The sequence below is a fragment of the Mobula birostris genome, chromosome 1, assembly GCF_030028105.1.
Source record: "Mobula birostris isolate sMobBir1 chromosome 1, sMobBir1.hap1, whole genome shotgun sequence".
Classification (NCBI taxonomy): domain Eukaryota; kingdom Metazoa; phylum Chordata; class Chondrichthyes; order Myliobatiformes; family Myliobatidae; genus Mobula; species Mobula birostris.
In genome coordinates this window covers 53,336,886-53,360,974 of record NC_092370.1, presented here as the reverse complement: position 1 = coordinate 53,360,974, position 24,089 = coordinate 53,336,886, and the positions used below count along the sequence as shown (strand labels likewise).

At 40.8% G+C, this 24,089-nt stretch overlaps 1 protein-coding gene and 1 long non-coding RNA gene across 4 annotated transcripts in view; one reads left to right on the top strand and one right to left on the bottom strand.

Moving 5' to 3' along the window:
• Nucleotides 1-24,089, top strand: part of spidr (scaffold protein involved in DNA repair) — a 280,768-nt gene that overhangs the window by 156,829 nt on the left and 99,850 nt on the right. The gene's annotated exons all lie outside the window — the stretch shown is intronic.
• LOC140196292 (uncharacterized) overlaps nucleotides 18,639-24,089 on the bottom strand; it is a 48,704-nt gene continuing 43,253 nt past the window's right edge. Inside the window, exons 3-4 of the long non-coding RNA XR_011885667.1 lie at nucleotides 23,305-23,428; nucleotides 18,639-18,884 (exon numbers count right to left, since the gene is read on the bottom strand). This is a non-coding gene — a long non-coding RNA (uncharacterized lncRNA). The remainder of the gene's footprint in view (nucleotides 18,885-23,304; nucleotides 23,429-24,089) is intronic.

Sequence of the window (24,089 nt, the reverse complement as noted above, 5' to 3'; positions counted from 1 at the left end):
TTTCACTCTAAAGCCATGTCCTCTCGTACTTATCTCTCTTAATCTAAGTTGAAAGAGCCTACTCGGACTTACTCTGTCTATACCCCTCATAATTTTGTAAACCTCTATCAAATCCCCCCTCATTCTTCTATGCACCAAGGAATAAAGTCCTAACCTGTTCAATCTTTCCCTGTAACTCTACTCCTGAAGACCTGGCAACATCCTAGTAAATCTTCTCTGCACTCTTTCAATCTTACTGATATCCTTCCTATAGTTAGGTGACCAGAACTGCACACAATACTCCAAATTTGGCCTCACCAATGTCTTATACAACCTCACCATAACATCCCAACTCCTATACTCAATACTTTGATTTATGAATGCCAGGATGCCAAAAGCCTTCTTTACAACCCTGTCTACCTGTGACGCTGCTTTCAGGGAATTATGTATCTGAACTCCCACATCCCTTTGTTCCTCTGCACTCCTCAGTGCCCTACCATTTACTGTGTATGTCCTACCTTGATCTGTCCTTCCAAAAAGCAACACCTCACACTTGTCTGCATTAAATTCCATCTGCCATTTTCTGGCCCGTTTTTCCAGTTGGTCCAGATCCCTCTGCAAGCTTTGAAAGCCTTCCTCGCTGTCTACAACCCCTCCAATCTTAGTGTCATCAGCAAACTTGTTGATCCAATTTACCACATTATCATCTAGATCATTGATATAGACAACAAACAACAATGGTCCCAGCACAGATCCCTGAGGCACACCACTAGTCACAGGCCTCCAGTCAGAGAAGCAATCATCTACTACCACTCTCTGTCTTCTCCCACACAGTCAATTTCGAATCCAGTTCACAACCTCTCCATGGATACCTCGTGTCTGAACCTTCTGAACTAACCTCCCATGTGGGACCTTGTCAAAGGCCTTACTAAAGTCCATGTAGACAACATCCACAGCCTTTCCTTCATTTACTTTCTTGGTAACCTCCTCGAAAAACTCTACAAGATTCGTTAAACACGATCTACCACACACAAAGCTGTGCTGACTATCCTTAATCAGCCCTTGGCTGTCCAAATATTTGTATATCCAATCTCTCAGAACACCTTCCAATAATTTCCATACTACTGATGTCAGGCTCACTGGCCTGTAATTACCTGGTTTACTTTTGGAGCCTTTTTAAAACAATGGGACAACATGAGCTACCCTCCAATCCTCCGGCACTGCACCCGTGGCTAAGGACATTTTAATTGTTTCTGCCAGGGCCCCTGCAATTTCTACACTTGTCTTTCTCAACGTCCGAGGAACTACCATGTCAGGCCTGGGGGATTTATCTACCTTTATTTGCTGAAGGCAGCAAGCACCTCCTCCTCTTTAATCTCTATATGTTCCATGACACTACTGCTTGTTTCCCTTCCTTCCATATACGCCATGCCAGTTTCCTGAGTAAATACTGATGCAAAAAAACTGTTTAAGATCTTCCCCATCTCGTGAGACTCCACACATAGACGACCATTCTGATCTTCTAGGGGACCAATTCTGTCCCTTACTGTCCTTTTACTCTTAATATACTTGTAGAAACCCTTCGGGTTTACCTTCACATTATCTGCCAAAGCAACCTCATGTCTTCTTTTTGCCTTCCTGATTTCCTTCTTTAGTATTTTCTTTCATTTTCTGTACTCTTCAAGTCCCTCATTTGTTCTTTGTTGTCTATACCTGCTATGCACCTCTCTCTTTTTCTCAACCAGATCACCAGCATCCCTTGAAAACCAAGGTTCCCTGTGCCTGTTAACGTTGCCTTTAATCCTGGCAGGAACATGCAAACTGCACTCTCAGAATTTCGCGTTTGAAGGCCTTCCACTTACTGAACACATCCTTGCCAGAAAACAACTTAACCCAATCCACTCTTCCTAAATCCTTTCTCACTTCTGCAAAATTGGCCCTTCTCCAATTTAGAACCTCAATTCAAGGACCAGACCTATCCTTATCCGTAATTAACTTGAAACTAAAGACATTATGGTCACTGGACCCAAATTGTTTGCCTACACATACTTCTGTCACCTGACCTGTCTGGTTCCCTAATAGGAGATCAATTATTGCATCCTGTCTCGTTGGTACCTCTATATATTGATTTAGAAATCTTTCCTGAACACATTTGACAAACTCCAAGCCATCCAGCCCTTTCACAGTGTGGGAGTCCCAATCAATATGTGGAAATTTAAAATCCCCTACTATTACAACTTTCTGTTTCTTACATCGGTCTGCTATCCCCCTGCAGATTTGCTCCTCCAATTCTTTCTGACTATTGGGCGGTCTATAATACAACCCTATTAGTGTGATCACACGTTTTCCATTCCTCAGATCCACCTATATGGCCTCTGTAGACAAGCTCTCCGGGCTGTCCTGTCTACGCACAGCTGTGGTATTTTCCCTGACTAGTAATGCCACTCCTCCCCCTCTATCATTCTGAAACAACGGAACCCCGGAACATTAAGCTTCCAGTCCTGCCCCTCCTGCAGCCAAGTCTTACTAATAGCAATAATGTCATAATCCCATGTGCTAATCCACGCTCTGAGCTCATCTGCGTTACCTACAATACTCCTTGCATTGAAATCAATGCATCTGAGAACGTTTCTATCATGTACAAATCTTTGATTTCTGTCTGTACATGCAGTCCTCGCATGACCTTTATCCGCCTCCACCTCACTATCTGCTCTAACACTCTGTTTCCCTTCCCCCTGCAAATCTAGTTTAAACCTCCCCAGAGCAGCACTAGCAAACCTTCCCGCAAGGATGTCAGTCCCCCTCCAGTTCAGGTGCAAACTGTCCTGTCGGAACAGGTCCCACCTTTGCTGGAACAAAACCCAATTGTCCAGAAACATGAAGCCCTCCCTCCTGCACCATCTCCTTAGCCACGTATTTAGCTGCATTATCTTCTTATTTCCAGCCTCACTAGCATGTGGCATGGGTAGCAATCTTGAGATTGCAACCCTGGAGATCCTGTCCTTCAACTTTGCACCTAACTCCCTAAGACTTCCTCCTCCTTCCTATCCATGACATTGGTCCCTACGTGGACCTCGACATCTGGCTGCTCAACCTCCCTCCTGAGAATACTGAGAACTTGATCCGAGATACTGCGGACCCTGGCATCAGGGAGGCAACAGACCATCCGGGATTCTTGATGTCTCCCACAGAACCTCTTATCTGTCCCCCTAACTATCGAATCCCCTATCACTACTGCTCTCCTCTTTTCCCTCCTTCCTTTCTTAGCTGAGGGTCCATTCTCAGTGCCAGAGACGCGACCACTGCAACTTGTCCCTGGTAGGTCGTCCCCACCCACAGTATCCAAAACAGTATTGGTGGGAATGGCCACAGGGGTGCTGTGCTCTTTCTGTCTATTCCCCTTCCCTCTCCTGACAGTCACCCAGCTACCTGCCTCCTGACTTTTAGGGGTGACTGTCTCCCTGAAACTCCTGTCTAATTTTTGCCTCTGCCTCACGAAGTTCATCCAGCTCGAGCTCCAGTTCCCTAACTCGGTTTGTCAGGAGCTGCAGCTGGATGCACCTTTTACGGGTGTAGTCATCAGGGTCAATTGTGCTGTCCCTGACTTCCCACATACTGCATATGGAGCACTTGACTGTCCTAACTGCTGCCTCCATTATCTACTCCTAAGTTAATTAAATTAATTAAAGGAACTTACCCAACCTTACCTCACTGGGAGCAATCTCGTCCTCAGCTTCTGCTCGCCGAGGCCTCTCGAACCAAAGCCTCAAAGCTCCACTCCTACCCTGAGCCACTCACACACTGGCCGCTCCTTGTTCCTCCAGCATTATGTGAGTGTTGCTTGGATTTCCAGCATCTGCAGATTTTCTTTTTTTGTGATTAGTTGTAATGTTGGGTGCAGCATAAATTTGCAAATTAAAGATCCAGGCAACAAGTAATGCAATATTGGAGACTTTAACCTACATGTAGACTGTATAAACCAAATTTCTTGTAATTAGGTGGCTGATGAATTCACAGAATGTATTTGAGAATTTTTTCCAGATCAATATGTTGAAGAACAATCCAGGAAAAATCTCATTTTGCGCATGAGAAGGGTTTGAATGATAATCTAGTCGTCAAGGATGTTTTGGGCAGCGTAGCCATTATGTGATACAATTTTACATTATATTTATGCTGGGCACTGATAGGTTAAATATAAGAAACCTTTTGTAACAGAGTTGTCTAAAACAAGAGTAAATTAGATAAGAACGGATTTGAGGAATAACTTTCTCACTGATCAGGTGGTGGAGGCAGGTGTAAATGGGAGATGGTGCCAGAGAGCAGCAGTTCTGTGTGCAGCACCCAAGGGAATTATCAAATTTTCCTGTTTAGAACTACTATAGCCGAAATCTATAGTGGCAGTCACAGTTTCTTCAGTAAGCAACATTATTTCAGGATGTTATAAAAATCTATCAATGTTAAAATCACCAGACTCCAGACTATAGATCACCCAGGATGCGAGTACAGTTTCCATTGTTTAAGGAAGTGCAGCTGTCAGGCTGGACTGCAGGTAAAACTGAAACCTCTACTCTGTACCATCCTCCTGGCTAATATACGGTCTCTGACAACCTCAGAGAAAGATTGCAGTACCAGAAGGACATCAGAGGCTCTGTTTCACAGAGACGTGACTCACCCCCAGCACGCAGAACAAGCACTCCATCCTGAGGGCTTCAACTACCACCACACAGATCAGACACCTGTGTCAGGTAAAGGCAGAGGCAGCCAGGTTTGCTTCATGATTAACTCACAGTGCACAGACATAATGGTTCTGCCTTGGCCTTGCTCCCCCCAACCTGCAACCAGGCAGTAAAGTGGACAGAGCTTTTTATCATCATCCTGGTTGCAGTATACATTACACCCCTGACTGACGTTAAGTTGGCACTGGACACTGCACCCGGATACCTTCCTGATCATCATGAGGGACTTCAACCAGGCTAGCTTGAAGAAATCTCTGGCAAACTACCACCAACATGTCAACCTGTGGAACCAGAGTAGCCAATATACTTGACCACATTTACACCACCGTCAAGGATACCTACCATCCCACACTCACTTTTTGGTGAGTTCGATCACCTGGCTGTACTTCTACTCCTGGCATACAGGCAGAGATTGAGGATGTAGCACCAGTGTTGAAGATATGGTCAAGGGAGGCAGATGGAAGTTTACAGATTGCTTTGAATTGATGGACAGGACCATATTCAGGGATTCATCTTAGGATGTGAATGAATTTGCCACAGTTGTCACTGACTTCATCAAGAACTGTGTGAATGAATGTGTTTCTTTGAGAACATCCAAACCAGAAACCCTGGATGAATCGGGAGATGGCTAGATGTGTGGAGTTCAGGATGTATATTGTATACATTTCTCTGACATTAAATGTATCTATTGACCTACTGATTTCAAGACCAGTGATCCAGAATCCTACAAGAAATCCAGGTCCAACCTATGGAGGGCTATTGAAAGAGTAAAAAGGCCTCTGGAGCAACACACACAAAATGTTGGAGGAACTCAGCAGGTCAGGCAGCATCTGTGGAAGTGAATTAACAATTGAAGTTTTGGGCCAACACCCTCCTTCAAGACTGAAAAGGAAAGGGGAAGATGCCAAAGTAAAAATGTTGGGTGGGGGGTGTTGGAGAGATGAAGGAGGATAGTGAGAAGGTGATAGATGAAGCCAGGTGGGTTGGAAAGATAAAAGGCTGGAGAAGAAGGAATCTGATAGAGTAGAGTGGACCATAGCAGGAAGGGAAAGGTGATAGGCAGATGAGAAGAGGTAGGAGGCAAGATTGAGGAATAGAAGAAAAGGTGCTGGTAAATACTGCTGTACTGCTGCCACAAAACCTGATAAACCTGATTCTGATTCTGAAGTATTTTCACAACGTTTAAATATCTGGATGAACGGTTGAATTACAAAAACATAAAAACTGCAGACCAAGTGCTGGTAAATGGGAGAGGAAAGGTAAGTACTTGGTGATCAGCATGGACATAATGACTCAATGATTGTGCTGCATGACCCTAATACAGAAAGGTTACTGGATATGTTAAGAAATTAAGGGTCTGATGGGGATGGGAGCTGAAGGAATGGAGTATCAGCCAGAAAAAATAAATGCAAATGAGATGGTGAGCTCAAAAACTGATAAAACTGTGAGGTTTGGGCTGCGTGTTTAAGAAAGGATGTGCTGATATTGGAGAGGGTCCAGAGAAGTTTTACAGGAATTATCCCTTGGGAATGAAAGGGTTAACATATGAGGAGTGTTTGATACCTCTGGGCCTGTACTTGCTGGAATTTAGAAGGATAAAGGGCAATCTGATTGAATATTGTTGAATATATAATTCTCATTGAAATGTAGTGACTATTGAAAGACCCATATATAGTTGGAAAGGATGTTTCCATTAATGGTAGAGTATATGACCTGGGGGCATGGACTCAGCATAGAAAGACATCCCTTAGAACATAGATGTGGAGGAGTTTCTATATCCAGAGGGTGGTGAATCTCTGGCTTCATTGCCGCAGACGGCTGTGGAGGTCAAGTCACTGGGTATACTTAAAGACAGTTTGATAGGTTTTTTATTCACAAGGCTGTCAAAGGTTAAGAGTGGAGAATGAGGTTGAGAGGAAATATAAATCACCCATGATCGAATAGCAGAAGAGACTTGATAGGCTGAATGGCCTAATACTGCTTCTATGCCTTATGGTCACAAAATCCAAGTGTTTTTTTTTTATGCTTAATAAAAACCTGTAACACATTTTATTGAACTCCAAAACCCAAACACAGAAGTGCGCTAAAAATCTTTTTTTACATATTTTTATTTTTTATTTATTACAAACAAAAAAATACAAAAAAATACAGCACATCCACAAAAACCACAACCATAACAAAATCAAATTAAATATTGAGCAGCAAAAGGGAGAAAAATATAAAGGCAAAAGTAAACACATACGGCAGAGGTGCACCGCACCAAAAAACCTCAGTCCTCACATAATCAGTGCTGTGATTTACATTTTTCAAGTTTTTGTAGGTTTGATTTCTTCCTGTAAATTGAAGAGTAACACATGTAATCCACTATTTTAAGAAAGGGGGAAAAAATGCCAGAAACAGCAGATGCTCGAATTAGAAGAACTCAGTGGGCATGCAGCATATGTGGAGGTAAAAGGTAGAAGTTGTCTTTGGATGGAGAGCATCATTTGAAAGAGTAAATCACAATGGTCATCTCTTAAGCTTCTCGTAGTAGTCACTAATTCCCCTTCCCATTCCAGCACCAATTTGTCTTTCCTTTGCTTTCTCCATTGTTACAGAGAGGCCAAATTGGAAGTACAACTTGTGTGTGCTGCTGGGGGAGTTCACAACCCGGTGCTGTGAATGCTGAATCTTCCAGTTTCGGGTAACCCATAGCTTGGTGCTGTCCTCCCACGTACACTCTGTGCACCGACTTTTCTTTCTTTGTTCACCCCTCCCATCTTTTTTCCCCACCCCCTCCATCTGATCTGGTTCCATCTATCCATCATTCCCTGTTCATCTGGCTCCACCTATCACCTACCAGTCCATATGCCACCACCCCCTCCCCAAATAGTGCTGTGTACTGGCCACCTTTCCTGTTCCTTGATTCAGGGCTGTTAACCCAAAGCTTCAGTTTACATCTTTTGCCTTCAGAGGTGCTGTTTAGCCTGCTGAATTCTACAAGAATTATGACCTTGAAAAGATTTACAGGACTGAACAGAATCAACGAAAGGTAAATCCTGGTTGACTAATTGATTAGAGATTTTTGGCAATATGACAAGTAGATAAAAGTTATGAATTTGGGTTTCTGAAAGACAAGATCTGTACAGGAGGTTCATGAATAGATGGTGTATGGGAAATGGAGAGCCACATCTAATGTCATGAAAAGGAAGTTGCTGTGTCAAGGAAAGAGGAAGGTATCTTCGATTCAGCACCTCTGAGGAGAGAAATTTCTTTTTTCTTCAGCACTAAATACCTTATATCTTATTTTGAAATTGTGACCTCGTATTTCTGCACTTATTATCCAAGGGAAAGTTCCTGCATCTATCCTACTCTGAGCCTTTTCAATGAGGTAATGTCTGAAAACATTAGCCCACTCAATCTCTTCTCATATGACAGATCTGCTATCCCAAAACCAGTCTAGCAAATCTATATTTCAGCAAGTGTATCTTTTTTTAAGATTAGGAAGCCGAAGGTGTACATTGTACTCCAGATGTGGTTTTGGCAAGATGCTTTGTGATAATAAGATACCTTTGCTGTTTCACTCAAATTCTCTTGGAGTAAAGATCAACACATCAGTTTCCTTCCTACTTGCCTGTTACTCCTACATGTTAACTGTCGGTGCTTGGTTTGCAAGGACATCCAATTCCCTGTGAACAACAACCTTTCCCTGAATCTTACCATTATTTTCTCTCAAAATGGATAACCTCACATTTTTCCACTTTATACATTTCCACATTTTGTTACCTGCTCACTCAGCTTGCCTCTATCCATTTTAAGCCTTCTTGCATTATCATCACTTCTCACAGTCTTTGGGAATTTTCTGTTGTGTGGTTGAAATGTGAAATAGTTCAGTCATGTTCATATTGAATGGTGGGACAGGTTTAAAGGGCTGAGGAGCCAACTCCTATGTTCTTAGGCAAAAACTAGAGATACTACACCTGACCCTCTCAGCCAAATTATTGATACAGACTTTTAATTGTAGGACCCAATCCCCATTCTTTCCATACTCCACTTGTCACTTGTTCCAATCTGAGAAGCACCGAATTATTTTTTCATTTTTCTCATCATTCATCAATTCTCACTGCACGTTCATCTATTACCCCATTTCCATGGACTAAAAATGTTCATCAGCCTCCTTTATGGCACCTTATCAACATCCTTTTGAAAATACAAATATATCACAATTGCTGTTTCCCATTATATACTTCACTGTATATATTCTGAACAGTAGGATAGTCAAACATGATTTCTGTTTCATAAATCCATGTTAACTTTAGTCAACTGTATTGATATTTTCTAAATAATGTTTCTTATGTAGTTGAGTTACGTTTGCTACTCTCTAATCATAAGCAACCACTCCAGAGTCTATAAAACTTTAGAAAATCAGCCAGGAAATAAGGTGGGAGGAAGTGTAATCAAAAAAACTGGGTCTGTGGGCTTGTGATAGATACTATTCAATAATCTGATTTCTGAGATGCAGATAAAAAGACAATAAAGGGAAGGAGAAAGGCAATTGACAGGCCAGTTGAAGGTTAGGTTAGGGTGGAAATTGGGTAGCAGAGGTAGTGAAACTTAAATATAGGTGCAGAAAGCTGCATCATTGTGGTTGTCAATGTACCAGATAAAGAAGTGAGGAAGGGAAACAAATCAGCACTTAAGCAAAGGCTGTATGTATTTCACAAAGAAACAAACTTAGCTTGGATTTATTTCAGTTCCACAGCTATATCTGATTTAGAGGAATCAAATAGAAATAAAGGGAAATATCAATATGAGAACAAATTCAATAGAAAAGAGAGGCGTTGGATGTGGCCGAAGATTGGTTGTACTCCTGTAAAGGAAAACTCAAAGGTCCCTCAAGCCTATCCTTGTTGGGATGAAGGTGCAGAGACTGGGTGTGCGTTTTGAAAATGCGCTAGGTAAGAATAGGAAACTGAAAACTGCCACGGTGGCAAGGGACATTTGAGGTATCATAGGTACCTCAAAAAAAACAGGCCAACTGGAGACATAATAGAGTCATAGTACGAAGTTCCATGGAGTAGGCTGTGCTTAAACAATATCTTCCAAAGATGTCCCTGTTATGGGGAGGAAGTGGATACTATGGGGAACTTTGAGTCCTGCCACCTTTCAAACTTTCACCACCCTCTCTCAGTCAGCATTACCACCACTTGCACCATTTGGTTTCTCATGAGGTTCACCTTTTCACAGACATTTTCTTTTTTTCTCTCCATTCCTCTCTTCAATTATGCAATTTAGAACAGGGTGCTTTCTAAATTGAAACATTCTACAGCTTGAAACTTTCATTGTTTTTTGACTGCATGCTTCGCAACATATTTACGTCCTTATCCGATTATGCAGGAATATAGAAAACATTTGTATCAGTGCCATTGAGTCAAATTTGTATTGATCTTAATGAGATCATTGCTGGGATAAGCACACCCTAAGTATTGAACTTGGGTCTTTATAGAAGATTCTCATAGAATTTTTTGAGGATGTAACTAGTAGAGTGGATAGGGGAGAACCAGTGGATGTGGTATACTTGGATTTTCAAAGGCTTTTGACAAGGTCCCACACAGGAGATTAGTGTGCAAACTTAAAGCACACGGTATTGGGGGTAAGGTATTGATGTGGGTAGAGAATTGGCTGGCAGACAGGAAGCAAAAAGTGGGAATAAACGGGACCTTTTCAGAATGGCAGACAGTGACTAGTGGGGTACCGCAAGGCTTAGTGCTGGGACCCCAGTTGTTTACAATATATATTAATGACTTAGATGAGGGAATTAAGTGCAGCATCTCCAAGTTTGCAGATGACACGAAGCTGGGCAGCAGTGTTAGCTGTGAGGAGGATGCTAAGAGGATGCAGGGTGACTTGGATAGGTTAGGTGAGTGGGCAAATTCATGGCAGATGCAACTTAATGTGGATAAATGTGAGGTTATCCACTTTGGTGGCAAAAACAGGAAAACAGATTATTATCTAAATGGTGGCCAATTAGGAAAAGGGGAGGTGCAACGAGACCTGGGTGTCATTATACACCAGTCATTGAAAGTGGGCATGCAGGTACAGCAGGCGGTGAAAAAGGCGAATGGTATGCTGGCATTCATAGCAAGAGGATTCGAGTACAGGAGCAGGGAGGTGCTACTGCAGTTGTACAAGGCCTTGGTGAGACCACACCTGGAGTATTGTGTGCAGTTTTGGTCCCCTAATCTGAGGGAAGACATCCTTGCCATAGAGGGGGTACAAAGAAGGTTCACCAGATTGCTTCCTGGGATGGCAGGACTTTCATATGATGAAAGACTGGTTGAACTAGGCTTATACTCGTTGGAATTTAGAAGACTGAGGGGGGATCTTATTAAAACGTATAAAATCCTAAAGGGATTGGACAGGCTAGATGCAGGAAGATTGTTCCCGATGTTGGGGAAGTCCAGAACGAGGGGTCACAGTTTAAGGATAAAGGGGAAGCCTTTTAGGACCGGGATGAGGGGAAAAACTTCTTCACACAGAGAGTGGTGAATCTGTGGAATTCTCTGCCACAGGAAACAGTTGAGGCCAGTTCATTGCCTATATTTAAGAGGGAGTTAGATATGGCCCTTGTGGCTAAAGGGATCAGGGGGTATGGAGGGAAGGCTGGTACAGGGTTCTGAGTTGGATGATCAGCCATGATCATACTGAATGGCGGTGCAGGCTCGAAGGGCTGTATGGCCTACTCCTGCACCTATTTTCTATGTTTCTATGTTTATGCTCTGGTCTAAATAAGGAAGGGTACTTGCTATCTCAGTCTGTTCCAGGTTTTTAAAGATGTTATTAAAAGGATGTTAACAACAGGAATTCTGCAGATGCTGGAAATTCAAGCAACACACATCAAAGTTGCTGGTGAACGCAGCAGGCCAGGCAGCATCTGTAGGAAGAGGTGCAGTCGACATTTCAGGCCGAGACCTTTTGTCAGGACTAACTGAAGGAAGAGTTTAAAAGGATGTTATATGATTTTCGCAATGTATAGAGAACTCATGTCTGAAGTAGCATAGACCAGAATTAGGTATAAAGTTATGATTCCTTGAAAAATGTGACCTCATAGAGTTACAGTTGTATCTGCTGACTACCAAGGTTGAATTGTAATTTCCGCACAAACCATCTTTTGTCCTTTTCTCTTTGGTGATATTGTCCACCAGTGCAAAAAATATCAAGATTATTTTTGTTGTGATGTAACCTTTGAAAATTAATACCTTTCACATAGGTACCTTGCTTCAAATGCAGTGGAGAGACAATTCTTCAATACCATCTTATTAAAAGAAAGGTTCTGGCATGGATAAAGCCGTGGCTGATTGGCAGGAGGGAAAGTGCGAATAAAGGAAGCCTTTTCTGAGTGGCTGCCGGTGACTAGTGGTGTTCCACAGGGGTCGGTGTTGGGACCAGTTCTTTGTATGTTATATGTCAATGATTTGGATGATGGAAGTAGTGGCTTTGTTGCAAAGTTTGTAGATGATATGAAGATAGGTGGAGGGGCAGGTAGTTTTGAGGAATTAAGAGAAGCTACAGAAGGACTTACAGATGAGAAGAATGGGCAAAGAAATGGCAGATGCAATACAGTGTCCGGAAGTATATGGTCATGCAGTTTGGTAGAAAAAATGAAAGGGTTGACTATTTTTAAGTGGAGAGAAAATACAAAAAAACTGAGCTGCAAAGGGTCTTGGGAGCCCTTGTGCAGGATACCCTAAAGGTTAATTTATAGGTTGAGTCCGTGATGAGGAAGGAAAATGCAATGTTAGCATTCATTTCAAGAGAACTAGAATATAAAAGCAAGGCTGTAATGTTGAAACACTTGCGAGACCTCACTTGGAGTATCGTGAGCAGGTTTAGGCCCCTTAACTTAGAAAGGATGTGCTGAAACTGGAGAGGGTTCAAAGGAGGTTCACGAAAATGATTTCAGGATTAATTTACTTGTCATATGAAGAGCGTCTAATGAATCTGGGTCTGTATTTGCTGGAAGTCAGAAGAATTGAGGGGTGACCTCATTGAAATCTATCAAATAGTGGAGAGAGTGTTTCCTATGCTGGGAGAGTCTAAGACTGGAGGATACAGCCTCAGAATAGAGGGGTGTCCTTTTAGAATGGAGATGAGAAGGAATTTCTTTGGTCAGAGAGTGGTGAATCTGTGGAATTCTTTGCCATGGGTGGCTGTGGAAGCCAAGTGTTTATGCATATTTAATGCAGAGGTTGATAGATTCTTGATTTAAGGGCATGAAGGGATACAGGGAGAAGGCAAGAGATTGGGGGTGAGAGGAAAATGGGATCAGCCATGATGAAATAGTGGAGCAGACTCAATGGGCCAAATAGCCTAACTGTGCTCCTATATCTTAGGGTCTTATGAATTTAAATTTGAATACTGGATGGTGAAAGAGCAGTGTCCATCGGCCATTCCTCAGTATACTAAGTCATTATGGCAGTTTTGAGATGAACAGAGATCATCAGTGCAGCAGGGACCTGGAAGGCAGTACTGCTCAGCAGTACAGTGTTATATTCTGGGTCAATACTTTCAAATCCACTTTGTACAAATTTGTTTTTGTACATTAAAGTATTGCTTGTTCTCATACATGACATTGAAGAATGAGGTTTCTTATGCAGTTTCTTTCTTTAAGAGAAAAACATTTAGAACATTTGCTAGATTCCTTTGGTGACTTCATGTCTTCTCACTTGAAAAGTCCAGACAAGGCTTAAGACTTATAAAATAATGTAGGTTTTCATGTTATGGTACATAAGAAAATTTATTCATGTTAATAAACTCAAGAACACAAGATAGGAGCAAGACTGCTTATGCCTCCATTGTTAAGTATAATTATGATAGATCTGCACTGTGGATCATCTTCACTTCTCTGCCCCATTATCCATGAGTTCCTTAGCTTCCAAATATGTATCTACTTCCTCTTCAAATATTCTCAATTATCTAGCTTGCTAAACCTTCTGAAGTAGAGGATCTCAGAGACTTGCCACCCGTTGTATAAGGAAAGTTCAATCCACCTCAGTTTAAGATGACCACCTTTATCTTGTACATTTAACCCAGTGTTGAAGTCACTCCCACTGGTGGAAACATCAAAATATCTGCCTGGTTGTGTCCCTTAAGGATTCAATATGTTTCAAAAGATCATTCCTCATTCTTACAAACTCCAAAGAATAAAGATCAACCTTTAGCTTCTCATGATAGGATAGGATAATCCTTCCATCCCAGCAATTCGGAATTGACCTAGACACAAATGATTCTGCAAATGCTTGAAATCTTGAGCAGCACCCACAAGATTCTGGAGAAACTTATCAAGTCAGGCAGCGTCTATCAAGGGGAATATTCAGTCAACGTTTCGGGCTGTGACCCTTTAGTCTTAGCCCAAAAATTTGTTTATTCCCCTCTATAGATGCAGTCTGGCTTGCTGAATTTCTCCAGCATTTTGTGTATGCAGCTGAATGAACCTCTTTAGTTCTGCCTTCAGTACTAGTATATCCTTTCTTAAGTAAGGAAATCAAAACTGTGGCCTAAGCAACATCCGATACAACTGTAGCAACACTTCCTTATTACTAAGTGTCAACCGTCTTACAATACATCTATGATGCTCCTTTCCGACTCATTAGGGCTCTAGTTTTCTTGCTGTCTTCTACTTCCAATGTCCCAGGATTTCCATGTTCTATTTTCTCTTCTAACCACTAAGCTGCTGTTCCCATCTCCCTCCAACTTGTTTGGGCTCTAGTTCATGTTATTCTCTGACTTGTCAGGACCCAGGTTTGTATCACTTTAAGCTAACCAGAGACCGATTCAAGCACTGCCTTTAAGCAGAGCAAGTTCAATTGAAAAAAATTATTATATTGTTGTTATGTTTATGTCCAATAATCCAGAAAATCTGCTCTTCTAGCATTACCAAAGTACCAAGTGGATTATCAGAGCTTTGCTTTATTTGTTGTCACTCAACTCCTCTATATCATGCTGAGGAGTCTGAAAATCTTCATTGCAATATGCGTTCTTCTAGCTCCATCTCGCCTGTCAAAAGGCCATTTATTCTGATTCCCTTTTTTTAATGTAATAACTGGTCTTCAGTCTTTCTGGGCTCTCATGAACCAGCTGTTTATGCAGCACTTTTTCTAAACACAGTATATCTACAGGTTCATCCCTATTAACTCTGCTTCTTACATCCTCAAAGATCTTTACCAAATTTGTCAGACACAGTTTTCCTCTCGCAAAACCATGCTGAGTTGGTTTGATTGAATAAAGCTTTACTCATGGCTTTCTCTTTGTTTATAGACTTAACAGCAACAGGCATTTGGTTTCCTGCTTCTTCTGTTCCCTTTTAGAACAAAGCAATTCTATTTGCATTTTTCCAATAAGTAGGTACTCACCCAGAGTTTTGGAAAATGCAGTCTGGCAAAAGAAAACTTCAAATGAGAGTTCTACTGTCTGTAGCTGCTTCCTTCAAAATCCTAGGTTGTAGGCCGTGGTTCCTGGTGACATGTTGGCTTTCTGTCCCATTAGTTTTTCCATATCTTGTCCCTTATAATTAAAATAGTTATAACTTCTATGCTATATCTAGCCCATTTGTTAACTCTGAGAGTTCAAAATACATTCAAACTCTTCAGGCTCAGGAGCTTGAAGACTCATATGGCCAGATTTGGGAACAGCTTCTTTCCAACAGTGATAAGACTGCTGAATGGATCCTGACCTGGCTCTGGACTGATCCCTCCAAATATCCGGACCTGCCTCTCGGTTTTTTTGCACTACCTTACCTTCCATTTTTCTATTTTCTATTTATGATTTATAATTTAAATTTTTAATATTTACTAATTTTTACTATTTTTAATTTTTTTTAATATTTAATATTTGTAATCTAGGGAGTGGGAAGCACAAAATCAAATATCACTGTGATGATTGTATGTTCTAGTATCAATTGTTTGGGGACAATAAAGTATAAAGTATTTATTATCTGCCATTTTTGTTTTTCCTGTTAATAATTCCCCAGCCTTGTCCCAGGACTCCCACATTTAGTTGCCCACTTTGTATATCCATAGAACTCTTGCTGTTTGCTTTGATATTACTTGCTCTCAGAATCACGTGTACTACCTCATTAATTTTTCTCGTCTCCTCCGATTGTACCTGAAAAATATCTCACGCTATAGTCTACCAGCCACGCTTGTCAGTTTGTGTGCTGTATTTTTCAACATCCTTTACCTGAATCTCCTTTGTTAGCCATGAGGGAGTAGGCAGTTTATTTATGCATGATGCAATGTCTGATACATGTGTTACAGAAGGATCCTGTTGATTGTGTCAAAATCACAAGTGGTGCACCACATTTAATTGTCACTGGAGACTTTAGATGCAGTGCTCTGGAACAAAAATAAACTGTTGGTGGATCTCAGGCAGTGTCCAGAGGGATTACCAACGCTTCAGGTTGAGACCCTGCACCAGACCTGATGTGCAGGGTCTTGAACCAAAATGTCGAAAGCATTCCAGTGATGTTCCTTAAAGGAATCATGTAATTAAGATCCAGTATCAGAGTTGAATGATGAGGATAGAAGGGTTGAGTGCAGAGATGAAAATTAACCAGTGTACGTCAGTGCAAATACTGTCAGAAAGTAGCCAACACAGTCAGTATAAATGAGTTAAATCGGTATTGTTACCAGTATAATTGTACCAATAAGAAATTTAATTAATTCAGTCCTGGTCAAGTGGATGGCCCACTGTGGCTTCCTCTTGAAATCGCATTGCCAATTTGCTGCACTTGACATCAAATGAGGAGAACACTAAGAGCCCTTGTTATGGCTGAGGCTGTCCGTGGGACCAAACAGCATGCATTCTGCAGTACCGAAGGCTTAAAATCCAGAGTTAGCTACGCCTGTAACCAAGCTGGGAAAAAAAAAATAAACTAAAGAGGCTATGAGAGAACATATAAAGACTGACAGCAAACGTAGAAGAGAGTGAATATGAAAAGGATTGTAAAAGAGGTGAGGCCAATGAGAGACGAATCTGTGCATGGAAGCAAAAAACATGGCTGAATGACTGTGCACTCATCTTCAATGAGTCTCAGCAAAGGAAAATGTAATTGAAATTCTGAATGAGCTAGATAGTGAAAGGGAGGTACTAGAAAGGCTTGCTGCATCTAGATTGCCTAGTCCAGAGAAGATTATATCCCAAGTTGCTGAAATCTGAGTGGTACCTGAGAGCTGGAAAATTGCAAATGCTGCATACTTGTTCAAAGAAAGGTTTCAGGATAAATTCAGTATCTGCACTACTTTGTTTAACCTTGCTGGCTGGGAAGGTACCAGAAACGATAACCAGGACCAGGTTGACTGGTCAATTGTATGAAGTGTAGATTTACTGAAGAAAGCAAGCATGGATTTGCTGAGAGCTTGTTTTGTCTTGAGTGATTTCATAGTGCTTTGATGAAGAATTAAAGAGGGTGACGAGGGAAGTGCAGTTAATATGGGGCATGTGGATTTCCAAAAGGCATTTGATAAGGTGGCATGCTGGCTTATTTTCAAGACTGAAATCGGTAGAATAACAGGATTTAGAGGAGGATGGATTAAAACGTCACTGAGGTGGATCAATGGTGCTGCAAGTAGTGCAACTTTCTTTCAGCTTCAGTGACCTTTGTTGACTTCCAGCCTCTAGTCATGTCTATGTGCAGCTGGCACAGTCTCCCTGTGACTATCGTTTTATTTTCTAGGTGCTGTGGTTTCCTCCTACATCCCAAAGACATGCTGGTTGTTTGGTAAATTGGCTCCTGCAAATTGGCCTTATGTAGTTGTGTGACTGCTGAATTGGAGATCTGTTAATAACCATGTGTAAGAAAGTAAGTTACAGGGGATATGTGGAGGAGAGATCTGGGGATATACATAAATAGATGTTTGAGCAAAGTTAAGAAAATGAATTTTTTTTTAAATCTGTAATCCTGGATTTTATGTACAGAGAGACAGAGTTAGTGCTCAATAGATTTACCAAACTGATTCTAGGAGAGAGGATCTTTAATTTTGTGAATTGAATGGAGATTATTTGCCTGTAATAGATGAAATTGTGAGGAATTCTGATGGAGGTTTCTAAAATCATGAAGAATATTAACGGAGCAAACAGAGGAAAATCTGTTTCAATTAAGTGTCCTGAACCAAGTATCAAAAGAGTATGACATTTAAAAAAATATTTTTACCAAGAAAGTAGTTGGGATCTGAAATACACTGGCTGGTGATGTGGAGACAGAGTCAATTGTGTTTGTAAGGGAGCTGGATAAGTACCATAAAAATAATTTGTGGAGCTCCGTGGGTAGGATATGGGAGTAGAGTAGTTGCACTGTTCTTACAAAGAGCTGGTACTGTATAGGCTCCTTCTATGCTTTAACCAATCTGTGATTGCCCTTTTAAATCTAAATATGACATCTTTTGGTAGTTTCACATTGTATGTGACTTCTGTTATGTCCGCTCGTATAGCTGGTTGTAAGCCAAATATAAAACTGTTGGCGATGAGTGTAGACTGCTGGAGGCTGATTTTAGTAGGTTTTTTTGACACTGGTGTTGCTTCACTCTTGTATTTTGCTTGCAATCTTGACATGAGGTTTGTGCTGGTGCAACTTGTGAAACTGTCACAGGGTTATTTTTTTTTCACTTGCATTGTTTCTAACACCTATTGTATTCTTATGAGTGAATGAAAAACAGATGCAGTTTCTGATTCCTGTGGTATGCAGTACTATGATTCTGTTAAAAATGGATAGGGTCCACAGGACTTTCCTGTGATGAGATTTTCCATGTAGGTGACCTCATGTTGCAGCTGTTTGGATTACCAAAAGTTGCTCTTCCAGAATTCGCAAATCACTATCCAAAACAATGAGATACAGGATAAAAATAGCTTTCATGAAATTTGTTTGAAAAAAGTAAATAAATCAACGCATTTTTTTCAACTCTTGTTTCTTGACACATGCAGATGACACAGCTTCGTGTTACAGAAATTTGTGATACAAACCTATCTTCTAATGATCACAACCCACCTATTTCTTCTTTCAGTTAGTCCTGATGAAGGGTCTCGGCCCGAAACATCGATTGTACCTCTTCCCATAGATGCTGCCTGGCCTGCTGTGTTCTACCAGCATTTTGTGTGTTGCTTGAATTTCTAGCATCTGCAGATCACCTGTATTGGCTTGCAGGAATAAGAAATGTTAAATTATTTCTCTGCGGAATAATTTATAATGCAACTTTAGCACAAGTTAGTGTGGGTTCCAATTCCATTTAATAATGTGCATAAATAGAACTATATACAATTGAACAAGAAGTCTCAGTGGTTTCCTGCTAAGGCTGTACTTTTTAAGGTATATTTTATGAAAGCCATTGGTAAAGGTGCTGATTATATTTGGAGATATACTTAACACCCATCTCTGAGAATTAACACTGGTTTTAAAATTTTCCACACTATTGCTTAGAAACCAAATTGTTGATAATATTGGTGACATTTTTGACCATAGTAATGTTAACCGGAAATAATTGATGGGGAAAGAGATAAAATATTTGAGACTATGGCTGAAAGCGTATGTAACTTTGGCAGATGCCATGGCTGGATTATGTAACAAGTCTGTCAATGTTCATACATGCAAAACTATATCAATGTCTGCATCTGACCTTTCTACATTGTTTTTAATATACTTTGTGGTTACAAATGACGTGACTTATCTTGAAGCCTAATACTGCAGACCTTAGAAAAGTTAAGTAAGCACTTTGGTGCTTTCCATTCAAAAGATTAGTAGAGACTTAGCTTAAGCCACTATTCTATTGTTCTCCGTTAAACAAAATTTCAGTACATTCATTGATAGAAAAGATTTCAGATAAGGTATTTTTGTTTCAGAAAATTAAGACAGTGACAAGTACTTTATCAGTTAAAAGATTATATCAAGACATGATTTTTTTTAATCTCAGATTTTCTTCTCCAATCCATGTATCTCAATATCTTATTTACCTGGAAAGACCCAAATTTCTAATAGTGATTCTTGGAGAACACTTGCACAAACCTGTCTCTTTTTTTTCCTAATGGAAGTGAATTCTATTGTCAGTGCATGTCGCTTTACCTGAGGACATCTAAATTAGCATATATCTGGAAGTAAAGCTGCCAGCCTCTTACTCTGTAGACCTGATATTAATTAGACAGCTTTACTGTTTGATGAAGAGAGCCATGACTTTATTTCTATATGACTCAAAGAGAGCAACTAGTTGATTGGTCATTTTAATGGGAGTAACTTCCAGCCTTGCACACACGCACTGAAAAATGTGAATTTCTGGGTTTTCTGATAGCCTTGGTGTTGGTAAGAGGTGGGACCTGTCACTTGCTTGGCTGCTGAACTTCCCATGGAATCCAGTGTTGAAGCTCAGTTTGCATTTATTCCCACCTGGATACTACCACCTCCTCAGACCTGGTACATGAACTCATAACCCCTTCATATCATTGGCTTTCGTGGGATATAGATTTATCATGCAAAGTTTAATGAGATAGTTAGCTATTTAAATGTAGACATCTAAAATCAATGGAAATGACTTCAAATAACTACAACTATTCAAAATAAACTTGCTTGACAATGACCATTAAATGAGTTAACCTTTGCAGGTTGTTTTCTATTTTAGTGATCTTTTATCACTTTGAATTTTACTTCACAATACATTTCAATATTATTGTCAAAGATTCTGCATATAACACCACTGGCTTCTCATAGATTAAAATTTACATTTGTGTAACCTTTAGGAATAAACACAAAATTTAATAGAATGCAAGTCCATAAATCTCATAGCACTTCCAAATTCTGTTATGTTAGATAGACCAAATCCAACCCTTGATCTGTTACCCAGATAACTGACTTCAGCTCAAGTGCAATAACGTTACACCAGTTAATCAAAGTGTCTCGAAATCTGTATCAAGGAACTAAATTAGGCAAGTAGACCATGAGAGGGCTAATCGCTGCTAAGGCCTCCCTGTACCTTGCCTGAAATCTCCCATGGAAGAAATATGAGACTGCAGATGCTGGAATTCAGAACACAAAGAAGAAGATACTGGAGGAACTTAGTGGATCAGGCAGCTTCTGTAGAGGGAAATGGATATCTGATGTTTCAGGTCAAGGCTGAAACTGGAGGATTGAGAGTCTGGCCTGTTCAGCCATTTGTGTCCAGTGGTGAGTCTGCATATCAGAACAGATTCAACTCAAATTGGCTTGATGAAATGTTACTTAAGGATATGTGCCCATTTAATTTCTGTGCTTTTCAATTTTATGACATAAACATAGGTGGAGGGGCAGATAGTGTTGAGGAAGCAGAGAGTTTGCAGATGGACTTGGACAGGTAAAGTCGGGAGGAGAAGATGGCAGCGCGCCTGCTTGTGCGCAGCTCTCTGGTGAAAAATGATGTTGTATCTGTTAAATAGGAGCAGTGGACAATTCTGATTTGATGGAGAATGGACATGAAAGCACAGGGGAACATCTGGAGAAATTTCTGAAACACCCGTCCGCTGCTGTCGTTACTGTATGGTCGGGAATCTTTCGGAGGGTAGGCCTCAAAATCCCCGGCCTTGCCTGCTTTTGGCAACCGAGAAGGAGGTTGAATCGTTTGGACAGAGATGGTGCTCAGTACTCGGTGTCGGAGAGCTGATCAGAGCTCGAAGTTTTCGGATGACTCAGAGTCGGATTGTGGTCGGCATGGCAGGGAGAGTTTTTCTTCCTTCTCCCATCTGCGTGAGATGTGGGACATTTGAGAAACTTTGAACTTTACTGTGCTCATGGATTTCTTCATCAAATTATGGTATTGTCACACTGTTTGTAACTATATGTTATAATTATGTGGTTTTGTCAGTTTTTTCTGTCTTGGCTTGTCCTGTGTTTTGTGATATCACACCAGAGGAAATAATGTATCATTTCTTAAATGCATGCATTACTAAATGACAATAAAAAGAGGACTACGTGTCTTCATAATCATCATAAAGTAGGAGAATGAGCAAAAAAGTGGCAATAGAGGGAAGTACATATGTGGTCATACATTTTTGTAGAAATAATAAAGGTTTAGACTACTTTCTAAATGGGGAGTAAATTGAGAAATTAGAGGTACAAAGGAACTTGGGAGACCTTGTGCAAGATCCCCTAAAGGCTAACTTATAGGTTGAGTCGGAAGTAAAGAAGGCAAAGCAATGTTAGCATTCATTTCAAGAAAACTAGAATATGAAAGCAAGCGTGTAATCCTGAGACTTTGTAAACCAATGGTTAGTCAATATTTGATGTATTGTGAGCAGTTTTAGGCCCAATATCTAAGAATGGGTGTGCTGGCATTGGAGAGGGTCCAGAGGAGGTTTACCAGAATGAAAAGCTCGAAGTAAATTTATTATCAACATGCATATATGTTACCATACAGTACTGCAAAAGTCTTAAGCAGCCTAGGTTTTTTCATATAGTTTCAGATGGTATGGCCTCCACAGAGCCCTGATTTCAACGTCGTTGAAGCTGTCTGAGCTTTCCTGGAGAGACAGAAGCAAGCGAGACAGTCGAGGTCTGCGGATCTGTGGCAAGTTCTCCAAGATGCTTGTGACAACCTGGCAGCTGTACAATGAGAATTAATGTAGTTTGAAAGGAAAAGGACAGTCACACCAAATATGGATTGGACTTAGGTTTTTACTCTTTACTACTTGTTATAGTAATTTTTTGATATTTAGAAATACTAATTTCTGAAAGCATCTTTGCTTTACATATGCGTATGACTTTTGCACAGTACTATATACAACCTTATTTCCATGTGGACATTCGCAGTTGACCCCCCCCCCCCCCCCGAATCAATGAATCAGTGTGCCAAAGACAAAAAACTGCAAATACAAAAGAAAAATAAATAAACAAACAAACAAACAAACAATAACTATCGAGGACATGAGATGAAGAGTCCTTGAAAGTGAGCCCGTAGGCTGTGAACACATGGGGAATGTTTGATGGCTCTGTGTCTTTACTCATTGGAAGAATCTCATTGAGTTACTGAATATTGAAAGGCTTAGATATAATGGATGTGGAGTGGATGTTTCAAATTGTAGGGGATTCTAGGACCAGAGGGCACGACCTCAGAATAAACGGATGCCATTTAGAACATAGATGAAGAAGAATTTCTTTAGTCAGAGGGTGGTGAACCTGTGACATTCATTGCCACAGGCGGTTGTGGATGCCAGGTCATTAGGTATACATAAGGCAGAAATTTCTTGATTAGTAAGGGTGTTGAATATTGCTTGGCGAAGGCAGTAAAATAGGATTGAGAGCAAAAATAAATCAGCCAGTGGCAGAGCAGCCTCGATGGGCTGAGTGGTCTAATCTATTCCTTTGTCTCATGATCTCATCTAGAGGTGACCTAATTAACCTGCATCGTTACTTTTAGTAATATTTGCTTTTGCACGTCCAGATGTTTGTTCTGGTTAAAACACATTTTTGCAGAAGGTTGGAGGAGCAGCACCTCATATTCCATCTAGCTAGCCTGATGGCATGAACATCAGTTTCTCCAACTTCCATTATTCTTCCCCCACCCCCTTCCTTCTTCTTCATTTCCTCACTCTGGTCTCTTACCTCTTCTCACCTGCTTATCGCTCCACGCTGGTGTCCCCTCCTCCATGTTTCACTCTCCTCTCCAATCAGATTCCTTCTGGATGTTTGGAAAGCTTTTAAATCCACAAAAGGCAACTAAAAAACACTATAAGAAGGGATAAAACGAAATATGAGGGCAGACTAGCCGATACTGTAAAGCAGGATACCAAAAGTTTTTATTTCAGTTATATAAAGAGTAAAAGGGAGGCACGAGTTGATATTGGACCACTGGAAAATGATGATGCTGAGGCAGCAATGGGGGACAAAGAAATGACAGATAAACTTAATGGGTACTTTGCATCTGTCTTCACTGCAGAAGACGCTAGTAGTGTGCCAGAGGTCCACGAGTGTCAGGGAGCAGGTGTGAGTGGCATTGCTACTACAAAGGAAAAAGTGCAAGGCAAACTGAAAGGTCTTAAGCTGGATAAGTCACCTGGACCAGATACACTGCATCCCAGAGTCCTGAGAGAAGTTGCTGCAGAGATAACAGATGCATTGGTCATGATCTTTCAAGAATCATTTGATTCTGGCATGGTCTCGGAGGACTGGATGATTGCAAATGTCACTCTACTCTTTAAGAAGGGAGGAAGTCTAAAGAAAGGAAATTATAGGCCTTTAGCCTAATCTCAGTGATGGGAAAGTGTTGGGGTCTATTATTAATGATGAGCTTTTGGGGTACTTGGAGACTAATGATAAAATAAGTTAAATTCAGCATGATTTCTGTGAAGGGAAATCTTACCTGACAAATCTGTTAGAGTTCTTCAAGG